Here is a 9,252-nt window from a genome sequence, read left to right as displayed (position 1 = left end):
AACTCAAGACATATTATTAACTCTCCAGTATAACTGGATGTATTTCAGTTGGTTGCTTCATAAATTCTTAATGTACTGTAATGTAATTTAAATTCTGCAGAATAACATTTTCTTACACATATAAGCATTAAACCAACTTGCATTAATATTACACTATAATAATTAAATTTCAATGCAACATAATAAAATGGCAATTACAAATCTGAAGGTCAGTGTTCTGGGATTGGGTCAGTTCTGCTAAATTTAAATGCTTTCTCCTGAATTGCATAAAGGACTAGTGAAAAGGACAGCTCAGAAAAAATAAAAGTCACACACTTTGTATTCAATTGAAGACAGAATAGCAGATGTGCATTAATTATCCAAATATTTACCAAGACAAAATATATTGCTACTCAAAGTTCATCCTTAAACACAATACTAGGATATTCACTTAAGCCATTTATTTTTCCTTAGTCATTGTGATGCTGGTTAGCAGGACAGCGCTGTGTTCCCAGAGCTCATATTCCATAAGGTAGCAATAAAAATACTTATGTATGCTTGAAGGAAAACTGACACTCCTCTAACTATCTCTTATATAACAAGGGACAGCAAGACCTTGGCATCACTTCCTTCACCCATCGCAGATCTTACTTGAACCCCAAGTCTGTCTTCTCCAGTTAACCAGAGACTTTTACAGCCAGGCTCACATTAGCATTTCAGTAACTGGGCTCACAAGAATCCTTCTCAACATCTTGTGTATACAATATACAAATATTGTTCGAACAATGTATAACTCATGCTCTCCAGATATTATTTGTGCCCAAAAAATCTTAAAAAGACAATAAAGCTTTTTGGGACTTCAGTGCCTCCATATAAGATAGCTTAAATACAGGAAAAAATGATTACTTTAACATGTTTCTTTAAATTTGAATTTCAAATTCTTGACAGCAGAGATTTCTATAGATACTGTTTTGAAATGCAACCATGGAAAAAGTGCATGTTCAGTTTCCATGTCTCTGGAGTTAATGAAAAACATGAGAGTGACCTACCAAATGAGTAGTGGAGGCACATTATCGCTCATGTATTTTTGAGTGACAACATAATTCTATTGGCTGTGTATGAGCAGCACTGACCTGTAACCTAAGTTGACAACACACTTGATAGGACTCTTATGAATTTATAATAGTTTGGTCTGGGTAATGTGTAACAAGGCCTTGCTAGAAAATGTTATAAAGTAAAAAGTATGCTATTCTATCTAAAAATGTAGTAAAGTAAAAGTAAAAGTAGTCCTAGATGAAATTTAGTCAAGTACAGTACAAATAACTGAAAAATGTACTTAAGTAAAGGGGCAGTGTAACTTCATTATTTTACACCTTTGTTAATCATGACGAGGCTGGTCCTGAAACAGATATGAGTCCTGGTTCCAGAACTTCTTTATCCTCTGCAGTTTGTCAATAGGTGTGGAGGAAACTCTTATTAACCAGCTCCACAGAGCCTACTCCCACTTGGACAACGCCAACTTTACAGTCAGGATAATGTTCTTTTATTTTTACAGCACCTTTAACACCATTCTGTCTCATCAACAGAGGAAAAACCTCAAGACTATGTATCTTGATTGCCCCATAATCCCCTGAATGGATTACCTGACCAACAGGCAGCGGTTTGTGTAGCTTGGTGACTGTGTGTCAGAAATAGTAGTGTGTAATACTAGAGCACCACAGGGAAATGTCCTGTCACCCGGCATGCCAAAGAGCCTCTGAAACCAGTCACTATTTCGGGAGGATGTGCAAGTGGTGCAGAGCTATAAGTACCTGGGGTTCACATAAACAGCAAACTGGACTGTTCTGACAACACAGAGGCACTGTACAAGAAAGGCCAGAGCAGACTATTTCATGAGGTGACTCAGGTCTTTTAATGTATGCAGCAAGCTGCTGGAAATATTCTACTAATCCATAGTAGCCACGGTACTGTTCTACATTATGGTCTCCTGGGTAAGGAACTTGAGTTCAGAAGACAGACACATATAGTGCCTCAACATATTTATCAAGAAAACCTGTTTCATCACAAAGATAGCCCTGGACACAGTAGAAACTGCTGTGGAAAAGAGAATGGTGGCAAAATTGGACACCAGCATGAAAAATCCCCTCCATCCCCTCCTGGTGATGCTCTTTTGGGGCACTTTTAGCCACAGGCTCATGGTGTGCCTAAGAAGCGCCTCTGGGTGTCTTTTTCTGCCTGCCACAATTTTCAATTCACTGCTTCCTCCTGACACCCCAAACTACTTACAGGTATACTCTTTAAATTCATATTGCAATTTCTGCACAATATACATTTATTATTTAACTATTTATCTATTTATTTATTGTATTATTTTTCATGTTAGTCTATGTCTTTGTTTTTATGCTTGTGTTGCTGAATGTATCTAAATCTCCCTTTGGGATTAATAAACATTAATCTGATCTAATATGATCTAATCTAATTTTGATTTTATGCGGTCTCCTATTCTTTTAGCTGGTGTTTCATATGAGCCTATTACTAGCAAACACAGAGAATCAATATCTAAATAGACATTTTGTGTTCCAGACAGTGCAGGACTTGCTCTAAAATATAAAAGACGGGAAATTGGAGGTACATTCACTGGCTGTTAAAATTGATCCCATCCCATGTACAGGTGTGAATTCTATCAGGAGGCCAAAAACAGAAGCAACATATTTTTTTAAAATTAGTAATTCGAGCTGATTCAATGGTCCCTGGTCAAAGTTGGTCTTCTGCATCAATAGTAAAGAATTACTTCTACAGAAGACCTAAGCCAAGAAAGGTAAAGTAATATAAATTCTGATATATACAGTAGATTACTATAGTTACATAGCACTTTTCTAGAATAGCATACATAACTTCTGTGTGAAATAAAAAAACAACAGTCAGCAGAGTCCTGCCTGTAGCAATCTTTGGCTGCTCCTCACATCTTATACGGGCAGTGCCTCCAACTATGACCAATTTCATGACATTTGAAGCATAGAATGTCCCCCATTGAACATCTTGTCCTGCGGATTCAGAAGCTGGAGGGAAAACCAGGCTTGACCCTCTGTTTTGTAGATTTTGACTCTCCTGTTGAGGGCTCATCGGGGCAGGAACAACAGGATCATGTGACCCTTGAGCCTCTTTCTGTCGAATATTTCCCCACTTCATTTTGTGGTACTGGAACAGTCTTGGATACTCTAGGAATAAAAGAAGGATCCTGACTGTCTCTACTCCTTATTCCTTCTTTTTAGGGGTGACATCTACATATTTTGTAGGAGTCTAAGTAATTTGGATGCTGCCATTAATATATTGGCCCTTCTTGCTCTGAACTGCTTTTTTCTTACCCAACTTGGGCATCTCAATCTGAACTGTTATTTCCCTACTGATAGCCCAAGTAGCGGGAGATCAACCATCATACATTTACCAAATGTCAGAACTGGGACTACTCAGTTCTCTTCACATAAGTCTGTGACCCCTTCACTCTGCTTTCTGTTTTCTCTGCCCAGTCTGACCTCAGTAGACTGTGTAACAATATCTACCTGAGGTACAGTCAGGGGTACATCTTCAGCCATATCTGTCGAAACAAATGCTAATGGGTTCCCTTCACATTTGTCCTGGATCACTTTGCACTGCATTTCTGTATGATATACTACAAGACTACTCAGCTGTGTAGCCAAATTGACAGTGGTAAGCAATCCTATTCCCTGACGACGTATGTACCTGTTGACTGCTTCCAACGGGGTTCTTGCTGTGCTGTCGATCCCCTCTAACACTGTATCCAAATGTTTTAGAACTGACCGCAGTGTCTATGTCGGTTGAAGCAGTTCGTCTATCTCACACAGGTCAAATGATTGTTTGGAGTGTTCTACTGGCCATTGGACAAATCATTGATCCTTTTTGTCCTGTGGCTGTGAGTTGAAAGTTCGTCGCTCTTCTGTTTTTTGTTATTTTGGAACTGTGTGTAGAGGTTTATCATATGGGTTTTACCTCAAAGATCTTGGAATTGCAGAGGAAACGTTTATCACATCTTTAGTTATGCAAAAAAACAATCTAGGAATTTAGGACTTTGTGTGCCCTTTGAGTTTGGTTAAAGTTTTGGTCTTGGCATTTTAGTTTCTTTGACTTTTTTCTCCTAAATCATTTGTTTTGCTTTTGACTTCCTATTTAATCTTCCTCACCTCCTTGTTCAGTTTTCCAGAGGCATTTTGGGAAGTGTAATCCAGGGGTTTTTATCTTGACCCGTTTCTCCTATCTTTTCCAATTTATCGATGGGTTACAGACAATTCCTGGAACTTACACATATCGCTAAAACGAGAAATAGAATCACTCACCTAAACTCTTTCTCTCTGCACCTTCCAGGAGAGGTGTTGGGAGATCTGAAGATCAGTGTTCCGGTCGCCATTACACTTTTCCCAGGGACCCTCGGATTTAGACATGTGACCATTGTTTATGAATAGGGATTGCAAATGCTTCTGGCCAGATTGACTCAACCACTCCTTGTCGACATCTTGCCTGGGAAAAACTGATACGACAGGCAGCATGCCTTTTGCCAGCTATCTAAGAGTAACGAACAAGGCATACACCTTTTGTTGTTCTCCGTATTCCCTAACTCAGCAGTAGCATATACCTCCATGTTGGATGCTTTTCTGAGAGCTTTGGTAAGCTTGTGTTGCTGGTAATCATCCACATACCCTGTCAGTGCACGCATATGTGCCGTTCAGTGGCTTGATACACATCCTTATCTTTCTCGTCCCCAACCAGATATCTCCACAATTAAGCAGTGTCCCCAGGTGTCTGGCTCATTTCAGTTTTCCCATTTTTCTTCACAGATTTTTTTTCCCCATATTTGGGTGAAAAAACAGGTATGTTTAATTATTGTGTAGGGTCTGAATGTTGGTCACAAGAAAAAAGTTTGAAAACAGGTTCCTGTCAACAGACAGCCAGGAATCCTGCCAACTTTGCCACTTGTGTCCAGTTGGGGGCATTGCAGCACCCCAAACCTCAGACACCACCACACAAACACAACTCCAGGGTTCAAAGCTATGGTTTTTTTATCAATAAAGCAATCACAATGGTTCTCCGATACACACAATACTTCTTTTATTTCCTTCCTCTCCACCACACCTCCAGGTGAGCTTTGCCCTCCTTCCTCCTGACTCTGATTCACCCAGATGTGGTAAGGCAGTTCCTTTTATCTTGGACCCAGGAGTACTTCTGGTGCTAAGGCATAGCCCAACTGAAGTATTTCCGGGTCAAGGGGAAGTCCCAGACAGCAGGGATCACACATCCTTGCAGCACACTCTATTGACATCCATGGGAAACGACAAGGCTGCTTTATCGGTCTCCAGATCCCAGTATGCCTTGCCGGTGTCCACACTTGTAGCATCACCCAGGGATGCTGCCATCTATCATGTCGTGACTCCCCCTGTCCTTCCATCCTACTGGCCTCCCAGCTGGGTAAGGGATTGGAACCCATCCTGACCAGGACTGCATATATGCGTGCTGTCCATCACTATATATATGTATATATTTAACTACATATATACAGTGTAATATATGTGTGTTATACTGTATATGATATCATTTTTTAATTTAAATGAGCTGATGGAAATGAAGCCAGATTGTCCTAGTTTAAAAGCCAGGCAGTTTCAATCACTTTTTTTCTTTTCTCTTACATAGCTACATTTTTGAACTGGTTAGCAGCAAATGAAAAGAACGCTAGTAAAGGCTCTGTGAAATTACAAGACTTTCCCATTGATTTTCAGTTACAAGCTTTATTTACATCATTTTAGAGAGTAAAGGGCAGTCATGGCAAGCTCCTGCTTAACATACTCATTTAATAAGTCAGACTGGTCTGTGACTTGCCTGAAGTAATGAATGATTTGAGTGATTCTTTTCATAGTGCTACACAATCGATTCAGTCGAGCTCAACAGGAGTACTGTAGCAAATGTCATCTGTATCTTTTATTTTGCAGGTAGATGTTTAAAGCACACATGCAAGTACTGCCTGTCTGATTTGCGTATGACTCTCATTCACTTCTTCTGAGTTCAAATTGAATTATTATGGGCAAACGAGAACTCACCGATGATTTTCTTGTTTGTCATACAAGTACAATACAGTAATGCCACATTTACATAAGAATACATTGTTTTCTACAACTCATTATTTAAATTGTTTAAAACAGAACATATAAACATATAATATTAAACTAGTATATTTATATCCTATTGTACATGTAACAAATTACAACAACAACAACAACATTTATTTATATAGCACATTTTCATACAAAAAGTAGCTCAAAGTGCTTTACATAATGAAGAAAAGAAGAATAAAAGACAAATAAGAAATTAAAATAAGACAACCTTAGTTAACATAAAAAGGAGTAAGGTCCGATGGCCAGGGTGGACAGAAAAAACAAAAAAAAACTCCAGAAGGCTGGAGAAAAAAATAAAATCTGTAGGGGTTCCAGGCCACGAGACCGCCCAGTCCCCTTTGGGCATTCTACCTAACATAAATGAAATAGTCCTCTTTGTAGTTAGGGTTCTCACGGAGTCACTTGATGCTGATGGTTATACAGACTTCTGGCTTTTAATCCATCCATCATTGTTGGAACATCATGGTGCTTTGGGTAGATGGTGGTGGCACAAGCCACCACCAATAGGACACCGGAAAAGGAAACAGAAGAGAGAGTAGGGGTTAGTACAAATTTTGAATGAATAGTTATTATAATGAATTGGATATACAGAGTGTCAGGATTAAATTACAGTGAAGTTATGAGAAGGCCATGTTAAAGTAATGTGTTTTCAGTAGTTTTTTAAAGTGCTCCACTGTATTAGCCTGGCGAATTCCTACTGGCAGGCTATTCCAGATTTTAGGTGCATAACAGCAGAAGGCCGCCTCACCACTTCTTTTAAGTTTTGCTCTTGGAATTCTAAGGAGACACTCAGTTGAGGATCTGAGGTTGCGATTTGGAATATAAGGTGTCAGACATTCCGATATATAAGACGGGGCGAGATTATTTAAAGCTTTATAAACCATAAGCAGAATTTTAAAGTCAATTCTGAATGACACAGGTAATTGATCTTATGAACTTAAGAGGTTCCATGCAACTGGCGACTGACGTTGGGGGGGTTACCATCAGTTCCCAGCTAGTCATAAAAAAAGGGCATCAAAGAATCTTCAGAAATAAAAGATTTATTTTAACAAAAATGTTCTGTGGCACAAAAAAATCCACAAGTAGCACAAAGCAAGATATACAGAAGGCAATGCCTTCAAAAGGTAATCACAAAAGCAGACAAAGTCCCAATCCAATTTATGGGCGGAGTGGTGGCTCTGAGGCTAAGGATCTGTGCTGGTATCCTGAAGGTTGCAGGTTCGAATCCCCGTCACTGCCAAAAGAGATCCTACTCTGCTGGGCCCTTGAGCAAAGCCCTTAACCTGTAATTGCTCCAGGGGCGCTGTACAATGGCTGACCCTGCGCTCTGACCCCAAGGGGTATGCGAAAACTACCAAATTCCTAATACAAGAAATTGTATAAGGGGAAATAAAAAGAACACAAAAAAAAGAACAAAAAAAAAATCCAAAATTTAAGAGGCAAAGTAAAAAAAACAGCATATATCAAAGAATCCATTTATTCACAAAATAGTCAAATAGCAAATACTCATCACCATCACTAACACATTCACAATAAACCACAAGGGATTGTAGGTTAATCCCAGCCTTTATAAGGATGATGGCAGTCCCTTAATAATAATAATTCATTACATTTATATAGCGCTTTTCTCAGTACTCAAAGCGCTATCCACACAGGGAGGAACCGGGAAGCGAACCCACAATCTTCCACAGTCTCCTTACTGCAAAGCAGCAGCACTACCACTGCGCCACCTGTGAGGATCACAGTGATAGGCCGGCGGCCCCACTGCTTGAAGGACCACCCACAAAATACATAGCACATAATAAAAGAATCTTAAACATAGAGAACAAGAAATCAACAATGTTAAACAATGAATTGACATAAAAATGTTATTTACATTTTACATAGAACAGGGCTTAATGTACAGGAATTTAACATAGTAGCATTAGAGCTGCTTATAACAGAACACAACATCACAAACAAATAACACAACATAAATTAAATAATACATTATAAACAGCTGCAGAACAGTGCATTTATAGAGGAGATGTGCAAATGACGATGTGCTTGTGAAGGCATGAGTGTATAGTGTGCATGTGAATACATGTACATACTGTACATGTACATATACAGTACATAAACACTACTTCATACAGTATATGAGAGAACACATTAAGTGAGGAAGACAGGCTAAATGATTGGCTTGTAGAGGCTATAGCTCAGGGAAATAAACTAGATGTTTATTAGCATTAGTTTTAGATTTAATTGACCTAAAGTGTTTACCAAACGGTAGTTTTTAGAACAAGTGATGGCCTGGGTGAGATAAGTCAGTGATGATCCTTTTGACAGGATTTACGACACTAGATGCATATAGGTCTGCAACAGATGGAAAAGCACAGCCAATTATTTTCTCAGCAGACCTCACAGCACACTGTAATTTACTTTTGAAGTTAACTGTTGCTGAACTAAACTAGACAACAATAGAAAATGTGATCATACTTTCAATTATGGCTTTGTAAAATTATTTTTAGTTGGCATGGTTAGGTATATGTGGTTAAAGTCACCCAACACTAAAATCAGGGAGTATAAGTGACTGTTTTCCAAATATAGTGATAGAGCAACATTTATTTATAGAGCACATTTTCATACAACACTGTAGCTCAAAGAGCTTTACAATATGACAAAGATAAAGTTACAAGAAAAGAAAAATGATTAAGATTAGGCAATAATATTGAAGAATTAAGTAACAACAAAACAGGCAAGGAAGGACAGAAAAAACAAAAAAATCTCCAGTTAGGCTGGAGAAAAAAACAAAGTCAGCAAGGTTTCCAAGGCCAAAAGACCACCCAGCTCCCACTGTGCATTCTACCTAACATAAATGTTCCTAAATCAAATCTCTTAGTTTTCATACTTCACATGATAGGAATTTGACAAAGATGGTCTCATGGACAGCCGAGACACCTGCCTTGATGAGGTGGTGGTGGTGCACATTGCCACCATAGAAGAACCAGAAAAAACGGCAGAGAATAGTGGGGATTAATACAGATTGCGGATCCATGAAGAATATGATAATTCTGTGCCCATAGAGTCTATTAGTAATATGACTAAAATGTAG

The sequence above is a fragment of the Erpetoichthys calabaricus genome, chromosome 2, assembly GCF_900747795.2.
Source record: "Erpetoichthys calabaricus chromosome 2, fErpCal1.3, whole genome shotgun sequence".
Lineage (NCBI taxonomy): Eukaryota > Metazoa > Chordata > Cladistia > Polypteriformes > Polypteridae > Erpetoichthys > Erpetoichthys calabaricus.
The sequence above is the reverse complement of the archived record's forward strand: the minus strand, read 5'-3'. Positions refer to the sequence as shown.